Raw genomic sequence first — 17,081 nt, forward strand, 5'->3', positions numbered from 1 at the left:
AACGTTGTCTTGATAACAAACGTCATTATACCCTACATCACTTTAGTGGGGAGGGTATATTGGGTTTGTGCTGATGTTTGTAACGAACAATAATATTGCTCCTATATAAAGTATACCAATCGGCTTAGAATCATTTTCTGAGTCGATTTAGCTATGTCCATCCGTCTGTCCGTCCGTCCATGTAAACCTTATAATCAAACTACAGGTCGCAATTTAGAAGATAATTCAATGAAATTTAGTACATGATCTTCTATTGTCCTAGGGACGAAGCCTATTGAAAATGGTTACGATCGGTCCATTATTTCACCTAGCCCCCATACAACTGAACCCCCGAATAGGGCTTGTAAACCTTGTAATCAAACTACAGGTCGCAATTTTGAAGATAATTCAATGAAATTTGGCACATGATCTTCTATGGTACCAGAGACGAAGTCTATTGAAAATGGTTAACATCGGTTCAATATCTCACCTAGCCCCCATACAACTGAACCCCCGAATAGGGCTTGTAAACCTTGTAATCAAACTACAGCTCGCAATTTTGAAGATCATTCAATGAAATTTGGCACACGATCTTTTATGGCACCGGAGACGAAGCCTGTTGAAAATGGTTAACATCGGTCCACTATTTCACCTAGCCCCCATTCAACTGAACCGGACTAATAGGGCTTTTAAGTTCATAATTAATATACTCGTATCTCGACAAAAAGCTGGAAAACCAAGTTTTATACTAGCCTTGATGACCCTCATACATTTTTTAATTATAGGGTCTCATTTGACTATAGCCCCTATTCGAAGCCCCCTTCATGAAAACTAAATCACATTTTTTTGTAACAGGTGTAGGGTATTATATGGCGGCCTCGCCCGACTATAATTTCTTACTTGTTTTATTGTAAAATTTGTATAGAATTTTGTTTTTGTGCAATTAAAATTGATTTTTAACATTAGTTATAGTGAAATTAGTGTTTATTTACAAAATTTGCATTTAATTTTAATTGTTTTTATAAAATATAGCATTATTTCAATAAAATTATCTGTGAGTTGTCGTGATAAAATCAGCTAAAAAGGAAAATCGTGATATTAATTAACGAGATTTTTGATAAAATGTGAACGTATTGTTAATTTTTTATGTCAATAAAGTATTTTGCTTTTCTAGGTTTTCTGTTAATTTGTTTAATATTGCTGTATTATTTTATAAAATTTAACATTTTTATTATATTAAGCTCTGTGGGCGCCATATTTATTCTAATCCAATTTACGTATTCCGTTATTGCTCGTACTTCGCCTGGAAGCTTGTGTTATGATTTAGTAAACGGTGGTATATTTCTGTTTCTGGGTCTTCAATATAGAACCCCAGCCCCACTTTGTCCCCCAATTTAGAGCCATCCGTGTAACAACGGATTCCTACTGGTATTTGCTCTAATGTTCCGCTTGACCAAGTCATTCTATCTGGGATCAGCGTTTCAAAGTTTCAGACATATTCTGTGTCTGGTATACGATCAGGCACGTCCGATGATTGTGTATAACCTTCCAATGTGTCCAGTATACTTTGATGACGTGTGCTATAACCGCTTTTGGCCAGTTCGCCTAAAGTAAAGAGCCGCTCGGCTGTAAGCGCCGCCTCATATCTTAAATATGTTTCAATGGGTGGAATATCTAGCAACGTTTCCAGAGCCTTGGTTGAAGTAGTACACATGGCACCACTTATACCCAAGCAGCATGTACGCTGAACTCCCTGTAGTAGTTTGATGTTGCACTTTTTGTCTAAAGCAGTCCACCAGTCCACCAGCTTAATATATTTACCGATAGCCAGAAGGCAATTAGGGCGATATAACTAAATTTAAGACCGTATTGGATTGTAAGAAAGCTTTAACTGAATACTTTCCCAGAGGTAAGGTTCACATCATCATCGGTAACGAAAGGGCGAATGTAATAGCTTTAAAAGGTAGGGAGCTCGAGGCAGTTAACCTGACAAACGCAAGTCTGAAGTTAGTATGATGGTACGTATTCTGAGTGGACACACAGGATTACGAGCACATCTATGCAAAATTGGACGTGCGGATTCAGACGAATGTAGAGCATGTGGAGGGGACAGTGAAACCACAGGGTATACAGAGGCGTCACGAGCAAAAAACTATTTCCCTCTCTTTCGCACAAAACGAATTCAATAATTTTCTTTAGCTGTATTTTATATACCTCTTCTCACCAAACAATTTCAAAATCAAACAAAAGCTGATTTTAGACTTTTTTAAATGCCAAAAGTGACACCTCTGTATACTTTGTGGTGAAACTCTGAGCACTTTCTTTGCCACTGCAAGGCATTCGTCGAAGTTAGATCCAAGTATCTTGAAAGTGATGTTATTCCGGAAATAACATTCCTGACTAACACTGATTGGAAGATTCTCAGGAATTACGTTCAGGAAACTGAGTTTATGAACACTGAAGAATAATTTATTCAGTTCCTTTTTTCAGGATAAGGAGCGCACAACAGGCCCGATAGTGGCCTAGGTTTATTTCTTGGGATTTGATGTAATATACATCCTCTTATCAACCTACCTACCTAACATTTTTATTACCCTATCTATCTATCTATCTATCTATCTATCTATCTATCTATCTATCTATCTATCTATCTATCTATCTATCTATCTATCTATCTATCTATCTATCTATCTATCTATCTATCTATCTATCTATCTATCTATCTATCTATCTATCTATCTATCTATCTATCTATCTATCTATCTATCTATCTATCTATCTATCTATCTATCTATCTATCTATCTATCTATCTATCTATCTATCTATCTATCTATCTATCTATCTATCTATCTATCTATCTATCTATCTATCTATCTATCTATCTATCTATCTATCTATCTATCTATCTATCTATCTATCTATCTATCTATCTATCTATCTATCTATCTATCTATCTATCTATCTATCTATCTATCTATCTATCTATCTATCTATCTATCTATCTATCTATCTATCTATCTATCTATCTATCTATCTATCTATCTATCTATCTATCTATCTATCTATCTATCTATCTATCTATCTATCTATCTATCTATCTATCTATCTATCTATCTATCTATCTATCTATCTATCTATCTATCTATCTATCTATCTATCTATCTATCTATCTATCTAATATCTATCTATCTATCTTCTCATCTATCTATATCTATCTATATCTATCTATCTATCTATCTATCTATCTATCATATATCTATCATATATCCTATCTATCTATCTATCTAATCTATCTATCTATCTATCTATCTATCTATCTCATACTATCGATCTATCTATCTAGCTATGCTTATCTATATATATATATATACATCTATCTTACTATCTAGCTATCTATCTATCTATCTATCCTATCTATCTATCTATCTATCTATCTATCTTATCTATCTGTCTATCTATCTATCTATCTATCTATCTATCTATCTATCTATCTATCTATCTATCTATCTATCTATCTATCTATCTATCTATCTATCTATCTATCTATCTATTTTCTATCTATCTATCTATCTATCTATCTATCTATCTATCTATCTATCTATCTATCTATCTATCTATCTATCTATCTGCCTATCTATCTATCTATCTATCTATCTATCTATCTATCTATCTATCTATCTATCTATCTATCTATCTATCTATCTATCTATCTATCTATCTATCTACACTACAAATTTCTCCGTTGTAAATAACTTTCCACAATCTATCAGCTAGTTGAAGTAACTCATTATGGTCATTTATATTTGAACCTGTCAAAGCGGCATTTACAGTATTTGGAAGTTTACGTAACCAAAGTTTAGTTAGCATATCTGAGGTAAAATTTGAGCCAGCAAGTAAACCTATAATATTCCGATGGCTTCCTATCTCCCATATCGGTATCAGATAGTATTTTATGACTTAATGAGTGACGTTCAATCAAAACTTTTTTGAGATTGAGGTATCGATCAGTTGTAGATGGATTCTGAATAATGTCCGACACTTTTATTATAACATCTTGTGGAAGAGCAGTTATAATATATTTGTATTTGGTTTGATCTGTGGTAATGCCTTTAGTGGCAAATTGCATTTCGGCGTGTTAAACCATGCTTCTGGACAATTTGTCCAAAATTTAGGAAGTTTAACAGAGGATGCACATATGTCTAAATCTACTTGAGGTATTCTATCAATCGATTGATTGCCAAACGAGTTTGAATTATTATTTGTTGTAAGTGAGCTAGTTTGTGAATGCGTATTAGTGCGAGTTGGAGGTCGTGTAGTCATTTTTGGAGAACAAGTTTACAGAAAAAAAATATATCAAAATTGACGTTAAAATTGTTATTAATTAACCCATTAGATCCCAACCATCTTAAAATTAATAGATTTAAATTATTTGTTGCAAAATGTATCTTATTATGGGTTAATTCAGTTCCTTTTTTTCATGATAAGGAGCACACAACAGGGCCGATAGTGGCCTAGGTTTATTTCTACCTACCTACCTACCTAACATTTTTATTACACCTATATATGAAAACAACAATTTTTAGATATTTTAGTAGTGGTACGACTAAATTTGGACATTTTTTAACCGATTTATTATCCTATATACCTATAAGAATTTACCTATATTTGACTTAACATGAAATCTATCGTTTCTTTGATTTTATTTCGAAAATAATACGTAATTTTGAATTGGATACATGATACTCTAGAAAATCAATTGATTTGGACCTAGAAAAAATGTTTAGTGGCATATAGTAGCATATAGGCGAAAGGGCTTGTCAAAGACCTAAGTCCCCTGTCAAAAACCTAACTGGTGAGCATGTATTAGAAGAAGCACAAAAATAAACACAGTTGTTCAAAATGTACTAAATTGTAAATGTATTTTTGATACGTTATTTTTTGTATGTTATTATTGGGATTTCATATACTAGAGTATGAAAATATTACTTAATTTTTTCAGAAGATATTTCATCTTAAAACATATTATAAACACGTCATTTTGTTATTTTTTTCTGCACTTATGGAAAGAGAAAAAAAGTATATGAAATACTTTTTAATTTTCATTACGAAAATTTACAACTTTTCTTTTTTTCAGTTTTAATTAAAATGAAATGTCAAAGAATAAAAAATATTTTTATACAATAAAAGTGTCGCAAAAAATAATAAATATTGAGTTTAAGTGATAAGAAAAACTATTAAGTGTTAATATCCTCGCATTTTCGCGAAGAAAATTTTAAGTTTTGTGAGTGCGTTTAGTTCTCTCAAGTGTGTTTTATTCTCTCAGAACTCGTCTGTGTGAAGAGAATAACAAATTTTGTTTGACAACCCCTTCAGGTTCGCCTATATCCCTTCTATATGTTTAGTGGGGTATAAATCTATTTAGGGGGTACTGTATGAATTTTATTTAGAATTTTATAATATTGATTCTTATTCAATAAAGCTAACACTTTGTTCCATTCTAACCACTCTAAGTACGGGGACACCACCGTATACCTCTATAGAACTATTACATGCTAAAATCTTGATTTTCCACCTCATATTTTGAATCTTTTCTTTTATGAATAAAATACAGTAGGCGTATTTGGATCTGGGTAGTTATTCTTAATTTGGGTTCTAAATATATATAAGTGTATGTATTAGCTGAAAAATATTGCTTTTGTAGACCTTAGGTGATGATAATCACCTCTATCTGTAAATATCTAAGTATTTTTCCTATACCACACGACAGTTCACTTTATATTGGTTCCAAGTAACTTAAGGTCTGTTTAGAGGTCTAAATTTAAACAGTGTTCTTCCTACTTTGGACTTTGGAGAAAATAAATGAGGAGTTTAATGGTTTTCCTTGTATATAAGCCGCTCCCCTTTGGTAGTTAAAGATTTTGAAAGACCACTCAGTGCGTTTTTTCAAATAATTCTTTGGGTAATTTCGTCAATTACTCTATTTTATATTTTTTAATGATATTTATTAAACATCTCATAATTGTATTTCATCGATTTACACTTGTTCTAAAAATCCAAACAAATTTTTTATATTGGAATTGCCTCACTATTTTCTTTTAAACATTTTTAACGCAAATAACTTCATAGTTTCACACAATGAGGATATGTTTTTATACCCTACACCACTTTAGTGGGGAGGGTATATTGGGTTTGTGCTGATGTTTGTAACGCACAATAATATTGGTCCTATACCCACCTTAAAGTATACCAATCGGCTTAGAATCATTTTCTGAGTCGATTTAGCTATGTCCGTCCGTCCGTCCGTCCGTCCGTCCATGTAAACCTTGTAATCAAACTACAGGTCGCAATTTTGAAGATAATTCAATGAAATTTGGTACATGATCTTCTATTGTCCCAGGAACGAAGCCTATTGAAAATGGTTAAGATCGGTCCATTATTTCACCTAGCCCCCATGCAACTGAACCCCTGAATAGGGCTTGTAAACCTTGTAATCAAACTGTAGGTCGCAATTTTGATGATAATTCAATGAAATTTGGCACATGATCTTCTATAGTACCGGAAATAAAGCCTATTGAAAATGATTAACATCGGTCCATTATTTCACCTAGCCCCCACACAACTGAACCCCTGAATAGGGCTTGTAAACATTGTAATCAAACTACAGGTCGCAATTTTGATGATAATTCAATGAAATTTGGCACATGATCTTCTATTGCACCGGAGACAAAGCCTATTGAAAGTGGATAACATCGGTCCATTATTTCGCCTAGCCCCCATACAACTGAACACCTGAATAGGGCTTGTAAACCTTGTAATCAAACTGCAGGTCGCAATTTAGAAGATAATTCAATGAAATTTGGCACATTATCTTCTATGGTACCGGAGACAAAGCCTATTAAAAATGGTTAACATCGGTCCATTATTTCACCTAGCCCCCAACCCGACGAATAGGGCTTTTAAATTCATAATTATGTTTAATATACTCGTATCTCAACAAAAAGCTGCAAAACCAAGTGCTATACTAGCCTTGATGACTCTCATGAATTGTATAATTATAGGGTCTCATTTGACCATAGCACCTATACAAAGCCCCCTTCAAAATTTGACTTAAATGTCCACAATTTCATTCAACAATAAATGGCTTAAGTATATCTGAGGTAAGGTACAATTCAACTACAATGCTTTATTATGAAAACAAAATCACATTTCATTTTTGTAACAGGTGTAGGGTATTATATGGTCGGCCTCGCCCGACTATAATTTCTGACTTGTTTGCAAATTGCAATTGAAAAATACTTAACACGGGTCCTTTTAACAATAAAAAAATAAATTCCAAAAAGTAATTAAAAAATAATTTGAAAAACCCAACGAAACTAACTGGAATTCTAAAATGCAAAATACTTTATTGACCTGAATCAGTGCACCAAAATTTGTACTTTATTATTTTTTCATGGTTTTCCCATTTTACACAATCTCTATTTTTAATTGGAAAACATAAATTTACTTTTTACCTGTTTTTTTCGAATTTTATTTATGAACAAAAAACAAAATTCTCTTAAAACAGGTAGGCATATCTGTGCTCACGAGATATAGGTAAAGGTCCAACAATATCTAAATGTATATGTTCGAATCTTCCTTTGGGAATTTTAATTTTCACTACCGGTGTTTTAGTGTGTCTAGTTACTTTTGATTTTTGAAGATGATAACACTGAAATTTCTGCACCACTATCAATTAAAAACTTAATTTTATTATATTTATCGAAAATGAAAAGGCGACTTGAAGACTAATCAATCTTTCCACTGTTCGTCGCGGCAACACATAACCACTATTTAGTGAACGACCTCGAGAACGTGAAGTACTTCTATTATATTTTCTATCAAAAGGGCGTGAATTCCGTGTTTCTAACTCTTACTTCGAGTGTTAATTTATTAATATTCTCACATAATGAAGAAGTTAGTGTTCCATATTTGAAGTTTTCTGAACTTGTCCGACACTACAAATTTCTCTGTTGTAAATAACTTTCCACAATCTATCAGCTAGTTGAAGTAACTCATTATGGTATTGGAAGTTTACGTAACCAAAGTTTAGTTAGCATATCTGAGGTAAAATTTTAGCCAGCAAGTAAAGATAAACCCCTTTAATATTCCGATGGCTTCCTATCTCCCATATCGCTATCAGATAGTATTTTATCACTTAATGAGTGACGTTCAATCAAAACTTTTTTGAGATTGAGGTATCGATCAGTTGTAGATGGATTCTGAATAATGTCCAACACTTTTATTATAACATCTTGTGGAAGAGCAGTTATAATATATTCGTATTTGGTTTGATCTGTGGTAATGCCTTTAGTTGCAAATTGCATTTCGGCGTGTTAAACCATGCTTCTGGACAATTTGTCCAAAATTGAGGAAGTTTAACAGAGGATGCACATATGTATAAATCTACTTGAGGTATTCTATCAATCGATTGATTGCCAAACGAGTTTGAATTATTATTTGTTGTAATTGAACTAGTTTGTGAATGCGTATTAGTGCGAGTTGGAGATCGTGTAGTCATTTTTGGAGAACAAGTTTACAGAAAAAATATATATATCAAAATTGACGTTAAAATTGTTATTAATTAACCCATTAGATCCCAACCATCTTAAAATTAATAAATTTAAATTATTTGTTGCAAAATGTATCTTATTATGGGTTAATTTAAAATAAAATTTAAGAACAAAAAATTTTTAAATTTTGGAAATGCGATTTTTGGGCTGTACTCGGATGGATACAACGGGACAATATGGGTATAAATACAAATAAATAAAAAAATTTAAAAGCAATTTTTATTATTATTTTTTTAATATTTTGGTACTTTAAAACATAAAAATTAGAATCAATTAATATTGAGAATTTTTCTATTAGATTTACTATGAAATGTATTGAAATTCTCTGTGAATTACCGTATTCAGTGCACTTTTTCGACACTTTATTGATATTTGTGCTAAAATAAATTAATTAAAACGCATCAAATGGGATGTATTCTTCACTGGCACTACTGTCATACAATTCCCATTCACCGAAAATGTTGTCTGCTAGATCCTCCAATAATTAACTCATTTATAAAATCCTTTTTTGTCTATTTCTTGGCAATATTTGGAAAAATAAAGAAAAAATCTAAATGTGAATTGATTTTATTATAAAGATAATCAGTAGCACCTTCAAGCCTTCTAAAATTTTTACCAAAAAGGACATAAACATCCTTAAAAGATAATTAAGATATATGAAAAAATAGGCGAGTACACCAATATTTAAGCTTATAAAAATAATCTTAAAAACAAAGTTGTAATTATTTTATAGTTTATAATATATATTTTATAATGGGCTGATCTGTTTACTTTATTTTTCAGTAAAATTCTAATCCATTCAACTCAAAATGAAAGACTTTGACATCAAGTTGCAATGAAAGGTTCAAAAAATCGAAAAATTCAAAAACTAGGTTGACAAAAAAATTATTTAAAATTTACCGTTATGTTTTTATGGCTATATAATTCGGTACATTTACTCTTTGGATCCTATAGTAAAATTCCAAAATCAAATTTTACAAAACTCAGTAATATGGATAATCTTGCATTACGAAACCGGTTCTTTTTTTGTACCTAAGCGAGAACAGTGGGAACGAATGGGTTAAAGTTAATTATTCAATATTTTAGAAATTATGTATACAACTAAGGTATATTTAAAATCTAAAAACGTAAAATACTTAATAAATGGTGACTAATATTAGGATTCATTTAGGTATAAAAACTTAAAATAGGTACTTAATTATACTGACTTATTTTCTTGTATATTTGGATTTAATTTATTTTGATTTTGAACTGAACTGAGATAGCCCTTTAGATCTTTGCTTTTCAGATGAAGAATAATAGGTATTTTTCCATGCAAAATGATAGAGTTTATGTAATTTGATAGGATTTATTTTTTATTTTGCTTTTGTACAAGATTTGTGTATGTCGCTTCTTCTTCTTCTTGATAGAGGATTAATCCAACTTGGACCGAAATGCCTAAATTAAAAATTATTGATTTTTAAAATTTGATTAATTATAAGTTCAGCGAGTGTTATATGCGGTCTCAGCGTTAACCCAGAAAAAACGGAACTAGTATTATTCACGAACAAATACAAAATTCCTCAATTCTCCCTTCCTCGTCTTAACGGCGAGGTTCTTACGCTGTCGGATAGCGCAAAATACTTAGGTGTTATTCTCGATAGAAAATTGTTTTGGAGCTTGAATATCATCTCCAGATCTTCCATAGCCATTACGGCGTTATACGTTTGTAGAAAGGCTATTGGCCTGCATTAGGGTATCAACCCAGGAAATGTGAATTGGCTATATGAGGCGGTGATTAAGCCGATAATGATTTATGGTGTAATTGTCTGGTGGTATGCACTTGACAAAACATCTAACAGAAATATTCTCACAAAAGTTATGAGACAATCTGCTCTTCTTATAACAGGTGTACTAAGGACTACGCCCAGTAAAGCGTTGTTTGCCATGCTGAACTGGCTGCCTGTGGATCTTCTTGCTAAACAACTGGCAATGAATACTGCAGCCAGACTAAGTATTACAAATAGATGGAACTACGGTTCCAGAGGTCATGCAAAGATTGTAGATCTTCTACCAAACCTACATCATGCTATTGACTACCATATTCCGGAACCGTGCATTTCGAGGAACTTCCGGTATAGTTTAATCTGTGATTATAATGAATTAGCACCTGAAAGTGTTGAAAGCTTTAACGTGTATACAGATGGCTCTAAAACAACTAAAGGTGTCGGCGGTGGCATATTCATTGAAGAATTCGGGACGAAAATCTCTTTCCGACTCAACGACGAATGTACTATTTTACAGGCTGAAATCTCAGCTATAAAAAAGGCATCTAATTGGCTTAGGTTCTATCGGATATCCAACAGAGATATCAGAATTTATACTGACAGTCAAGCCGCTATCAAATCCCTGATAGGTGTGTATTCTACATCAAAACTTGTCCAAGAATGCCGGGCGTCTCTAAACGAGATGGCGAGACATTCAAGAATTACCCTCGTTTGGGTCAAAGGACACGGGGATATAACTGGCAATACTACTGCTGACATTTTGGCAAAAGCCGGCACGAGGATGACCATAATGGATATAGACCAGTTCTGTGGTGTCCCCTTAGCGGTCATCAAGAAACAAATACTTGATTATTGCTTTAATTCAGCTCAGGAACGGTGGTCTCAGGAGCACACTTGCTCGATCGCTAGGTTACTGTGGCCTCGTATGGATTCTCATAAAACATCCTACATTTTAGGGCTAAACAGAATATATCTGAGCGCTCTGTTATCAGTTCTTACCGGTCATTCAAAGTTCGGAAACCATGCTAGACGTATTGGTATTCCATATAATGACTTTTGTAGGAGCTGTCAAAATGAAGAAGAGGAGGAAACAATTACTCATCTTCATCAGGCGCTGGGTTCGTCTCACTTTTCTGATCTATCTGATCTATCTGATCTGTCAGCTGTCCAACTTGGGTGCATACTAGCATTCTTGAAATTGTCGAAATGGGTGTGTAACTAAATACACTCTATGATTTTTTCTTGAAATACAGTCTTGATTTCATCGTTATGTGATGTTCATTATTCTATGATCTTTATCTGTATCTTCACTACTATCTCTATCACTATTTTTCCCTTCCAAATGTTTTTCTCTTATCTTCTCTCTTTACAGACGTTACAAAGGGACCTAATAGGACCCAAGTAAAGACTTACTCGTCTCAGTAAGCAGTCTGCAAAACCTAACCTAACCTACCTAAGTTCAGCGAAAAATGTTCGTTTTGTTTGCAGGATCGCCAATTTATAGTGAAGACAATTAGCTTTTTGATATTTAATATTTTTTTAATTAAATTATATTTTTGTATATTTGCTATACAATTACATTATTTTTAATGTGTACTGGTTAAAATTTCAATTGTGAATATATTTGAACAAAACTTTTTATATATTATTAATTAAGGTGTACAAAATCGATTAGCATTAAATAAATTGTTTTTGCTTTCGTAAGTAGGGAACTTTTTTGCAAAAAAAGATTGCTAAGTCACGGTCAAAAATCAAAATTTTAAAATTTAAACTTAAATATTTTTGTTTATATGAGAATAAAATTATTATAATCAGCATAATTTTATTTTACTAAGTCATATACAACAAAAAAATTTATTTCATCAAAATCGGCCCATATTTGTTAATGTTACAGGGTCCACAAATATATCACAAATATATATTTATGAATAAAGACACATGACTCTGTATTTGAAACTAAATTTGTTGTTTAATTCAATTTTTTTCATTAGATACAAGAATATATGTAATTCTAATAATAAAACATAAAATTTATAATGGAACTTAATTTTTGTCCGACAACTGACATATAATTTGTATACATACCGGGGTATGTTGGGTATTTTTAAACGAGGTAAAAATAGAAAATCGGTCATAAATCGGTTTAATATATATATATCTAACAAATTTTTGGAAAATGTATAGAAAACATTACTCTGAAAGCATAGTCCAAATTTCAAACCGATACGATATATAGATCTCGAGATATATCACTTCAAAAATTAAAAACATACCCGGGTATGTGGGTATTGACATAACGGTTAAATGTCAGCAGGAATGGGAATGTTCTATTGTTCACTGGTGTGAACTAGCGTAAAAGTTGTTTTTCGGGGGGCACTTGTATGGGGGCTATGCGTAAACGTAGGCTAATATTGCCCATTATACAAACCTTACCTGTAGGAAATATTTGTGTAAAATTACAACCCTCTAGCTCTTTCCCTTCGGTGTCTATCATCCTTTCAACAGACAGACGGAGGACATGCCTAGATCGTCTTAGAATTCAAGAAGGACCCAGAATATACAGTTAATTTCAAAAATAAGTATACAGAAATACTGACGATTGGTTTTATTTAAAAAGGATATTATTTTTTCAAAAAACAAAAAAGTAACACATTTATTTATTAAAAACAATTATGATAATTATTATTCACTACTTTTTTCCGGGTTATTTTAGTTATTTGAGTTCTCATTTAAGGTGAAGTTAAATAGGTGCAAAGTTTTCTTCACAAAGTAAGTATACAGATCATTTCAGTATTTATTTGGTTTAATGATATTAACAAAATTTATGAAAATTTTACTTATTTTAATATAATTACTTCATAATAAAATATTTTTTACACAATAACATGGAAAAAATCTACTTTTAGTTCCGAAATCTTGAAATTTGGGCCGATTGACTCCAGAAATAATTAGTAGAACAGTTTTTCTGATTTCTACGAAATTTTTTTCCACTTTAGACCCCGGATTTTGGATCTGTTGGCCATTGAAACTTCCAAATGATGCATTAGAAATAGAATTTTTAACTCTTGAAAAGAGTTGTTGTTTTGAAATTAATGTGATATGCTTGGATTTGGCCATTTTGAACACAGTACGTTCCTTTAATCCGAAATTTAATTCCGATTTCTTAATACTTACAACATAAACTTGAAAAATTGTATAATTCTATATATTTAATTTAATTTAATAAGGTTTTTCAAATCCTCCGATTTCCAAAGTATACAATAATGCTACCAATCATATCCTGATATACTCGAAACAATAACCATGATTTATGTATCGGACACTTAATTTGTTCTAGCAACAAATTAAGATGTATCCGTGTTCAAAATTGTTCAATTCGTATTCATACCACTAATTGTGCCTGATTTAATATAAAAATCTTACTATTTTGGACAATAACCAATTTCAGAACCCATATGAAGTGTAAGTTATTGACATGGTCACCATTTGACGATTATTGGTAGTATTTAGAAGTGTGTAATGGATGATTGGAACCAAAAAACTTGTTTTAATTAATGGATACTAGTACAAATATTATTAATTTCGCATTTTAAGAAATAAATTTTAGGAAATAGCCATTAATATCGAATATGAACGCTATACTATGTTAAAAACGGCAATGTTCCGAGATGGATTGCAATTATTGAAAAGAAATAATTAGTTTAAAAAAAATATCGTCTTCTAATGCATCATAATGAACAACCGAGGGATATTATTGAATAACAGATCTAAAACTCCGGGGGTTTAAATAACCAGATGTTCTTAAATAGGAAAAAAATGCTCCTATGAATAATATTCAGATCAATTACCAAAAATTTAAATTTTTCGGAACAAAAAGTGAAATTTATCCAAGTTATAGTGTACAAAATATTTTATTATAAAGTAATTACATTCAAACAGGTAAAATTTTTATAAATTTTTTTAATATCATTATTTGGTTTAATGATATTATCTGTATACTTATTTTTGTGACCTAAATTTTGCACCTATTTAACTTCACCTTAAATGAGAACTCAAATAACTAAAATAACCCGGAAAAAAGTAGTGAATAATTATCATAATTTTTTTAATAAATAAATGTGTTACTTTTTTGGTTTTTGTAAAAATAATATCATTTTTTAAATAAAACCAATTGTCAGTATTTCTGTATACTTATTTTTGTGATTAACTGTTGTAGTGAATTTAATATGAAATACTTTTATAAAATTATATTTAATTTCGATCTAATTAGTTTTGTTTTTTATATTCTTAATTTGTGAAATATTATAAATATTAATATAAATAATTTGAATGAAACAAGATCGTTATAAATAAAATAAAACCTTTAATAGAAAATATATTAATAATTGATACCACATAATTGGCGATTCTGCTATTGAACCTACCATTGAATTTTGAACAAGAAAATCCAGATTATAAGGAATCTAAATAAACCCAGAAAACACAAATCTGCCAAACCATAAGCCATTGTCCAACAATATATAAAAAAGGAGAAAATTCAAGATACATATGTATATACGAATAAACGAAAAGCAAACAAATAATTGAATTTTGGTCAGATAATTTTGAAAGCCTTTTTACAAGTTGGATAACAGAACAAATATTTAGATAAGTACCTTTGACATTTTTGTGTGGGTTTTAGAAAAATAAAAAACACGAATTTATTAATTTATCAAGCTGTTATATACCATTGTTATTTGACTGTTAATACTTTCTTATACCGTCAAAATAATTTATTCATGTTTGTGTTCATTATAAATATTTTTTGTAACTACGACCCCTTTAGTGATATTAATTATGGTTCTTACTAGATCATTTACTAGAAACAACAACAAACACCTACAAATCAAAATCACATTTCTGTTAATATGAATAATCAGGCTTTTAATTTTCCAAATAATTCTAATAACATCTCCCATAAACTACCTTCCTTTTGGACTTCTTGTCCAGAAGCTTGGTTTATTCAAACGGAGATACAATTTAACATTAAACAAATAAACGATGACACAGAGAAATATCAACATGTTGTTGTCGCTTTGCCACAAGAGGTCATAACGAAGGTTTTAGATATTTTACAAAAATGATAAATATGAATTTCTTAAAAAAAATTATGTGAAAGATTTTCTCTTAGTGAAGAAAAAAGGTTGGAACAATTGTTCTCTGACAAACAGATGGGTGACCGTAAACCATCAGAATTTTTCAGGGATATGTCAAACATAGCTGGTTCAGTATCAATAATAGGTAATGAATTATTATACAAACTATGGATGCGTAAGCTTCCACAAGAACTTCAAATTCATTTAACCTCTTCTAACCTTTGTAATATAGAAGATAAATTAACTCTAGCTGACAAAATTTGGAATGTTTTAAGTAGCAAACAAGTATCAAACATTAATTCAAATAGTGTTTCTGCTATTAATCAGAAAATGTTTCAAAATTTTTCAAAAATTACTTCAGAAATTTGTCAAAATTTGGAAAAATTAAAGTTAGAGGTTTTTGAACTTAGAAATTCCAAATTTGATAAATGCTGGTACCATTTTAAGTATGGCTCTAGGGCACACAAATGTATTCCACCTTGTAGTTTTCAGTCGAATAATACAAATACAAGTGATTTAAATTAAATAATCCTATAATGACGGTGGCGGATGATAGGATGAATCTAACACCATCTCGTCGCCTATTTGTAAAAGATAAAAATAAACTAAATTTTTTAATAGATACAGGTGCCTGCGTATCGGTAGTACCTGTGTCACATTTTAAAAACATTAAGTCAAGTTCAGAGTTACTTCTATCTGCTGCAAATGGTACAAATATTAAAACATTTGGAAACAAAATTTTAAATGTTGATATCGGGTTAAGGAGAAATTTCAGTTTTCCGTTTATTTTAGCCGATATAAGTACACCGATTATTGGAGCAGATTTTCTTGAACAATTTAATATATTAGTCGATATGAGAAAAAAAGAACTACAAGACTCATTAACTAAATTAAGAACATGTGGTTTATCAGGTTATAGTGAAATATTTTCTCTAAAAATTTGAGGTTCCGAAAACAAATTTACAACACTTTTACATAATTATCCAGAAATCACTTCAGATCCAGACTATACGAAAACTGTAGTTCACAATACTGTACATAGAATTACAACCAACGGTACACTACCTTTTTCAAGACCGAGACGTTTAGACCCAGTTAAATTAACCATAGCTAAAAAGGAATTCGAATATCTCGTTAAAATTGGTGTATGTCGACCTTCAATGTCTCATGTAGCTTCTCCTCTACATTTAGTACCAAAGAAAGACGTGAATGATTGGAGACCGTGTGGCGATTATCGTCGATTGAACTGTGTTACAGTTCCCGACAGGTATCCCTTGCCGAATATACAAGATTTCAATTTTAATATGCACGGAAAAAATATTTCTTCGAAGATTGATTTGGTGAGCGCATATCATCAAATCCCAGTCGCTTCCGACGGTATTAGTAAAACCGCTATAACTACTCCATTCGGTATGTTTGAGTTTGTTAGAATGCCTTTCGGTTTAAGAAATAGTGCTCAAACTTTTCAAAGGTTTATAAACGAAGTATTTTTTGAAATAGATTTTGTTTTTACATATATAGATGATATATTAATTGCAAGTGCCAATGAGGAAGAACATTTATATCATCTTAAAATAGTATTTGAACAGCT

This window comes from Lucilia sericata, unplaced genomic scaffold (assembly GCF_015586225.1).
Source record: "Lucilia sericata isolate MDLA Ls3-8-SP2 unplaced genomic scaffold, ASM1558622v1 Contig000068F_arrow, whole genome shotgun sequence".
Classification (NCBI taxonomy): Eukaryota; Metazoa; Arthropoda; class Insecta; order Diptera; family Calliphoridae; genus Lucilia; species Lucilia sericata.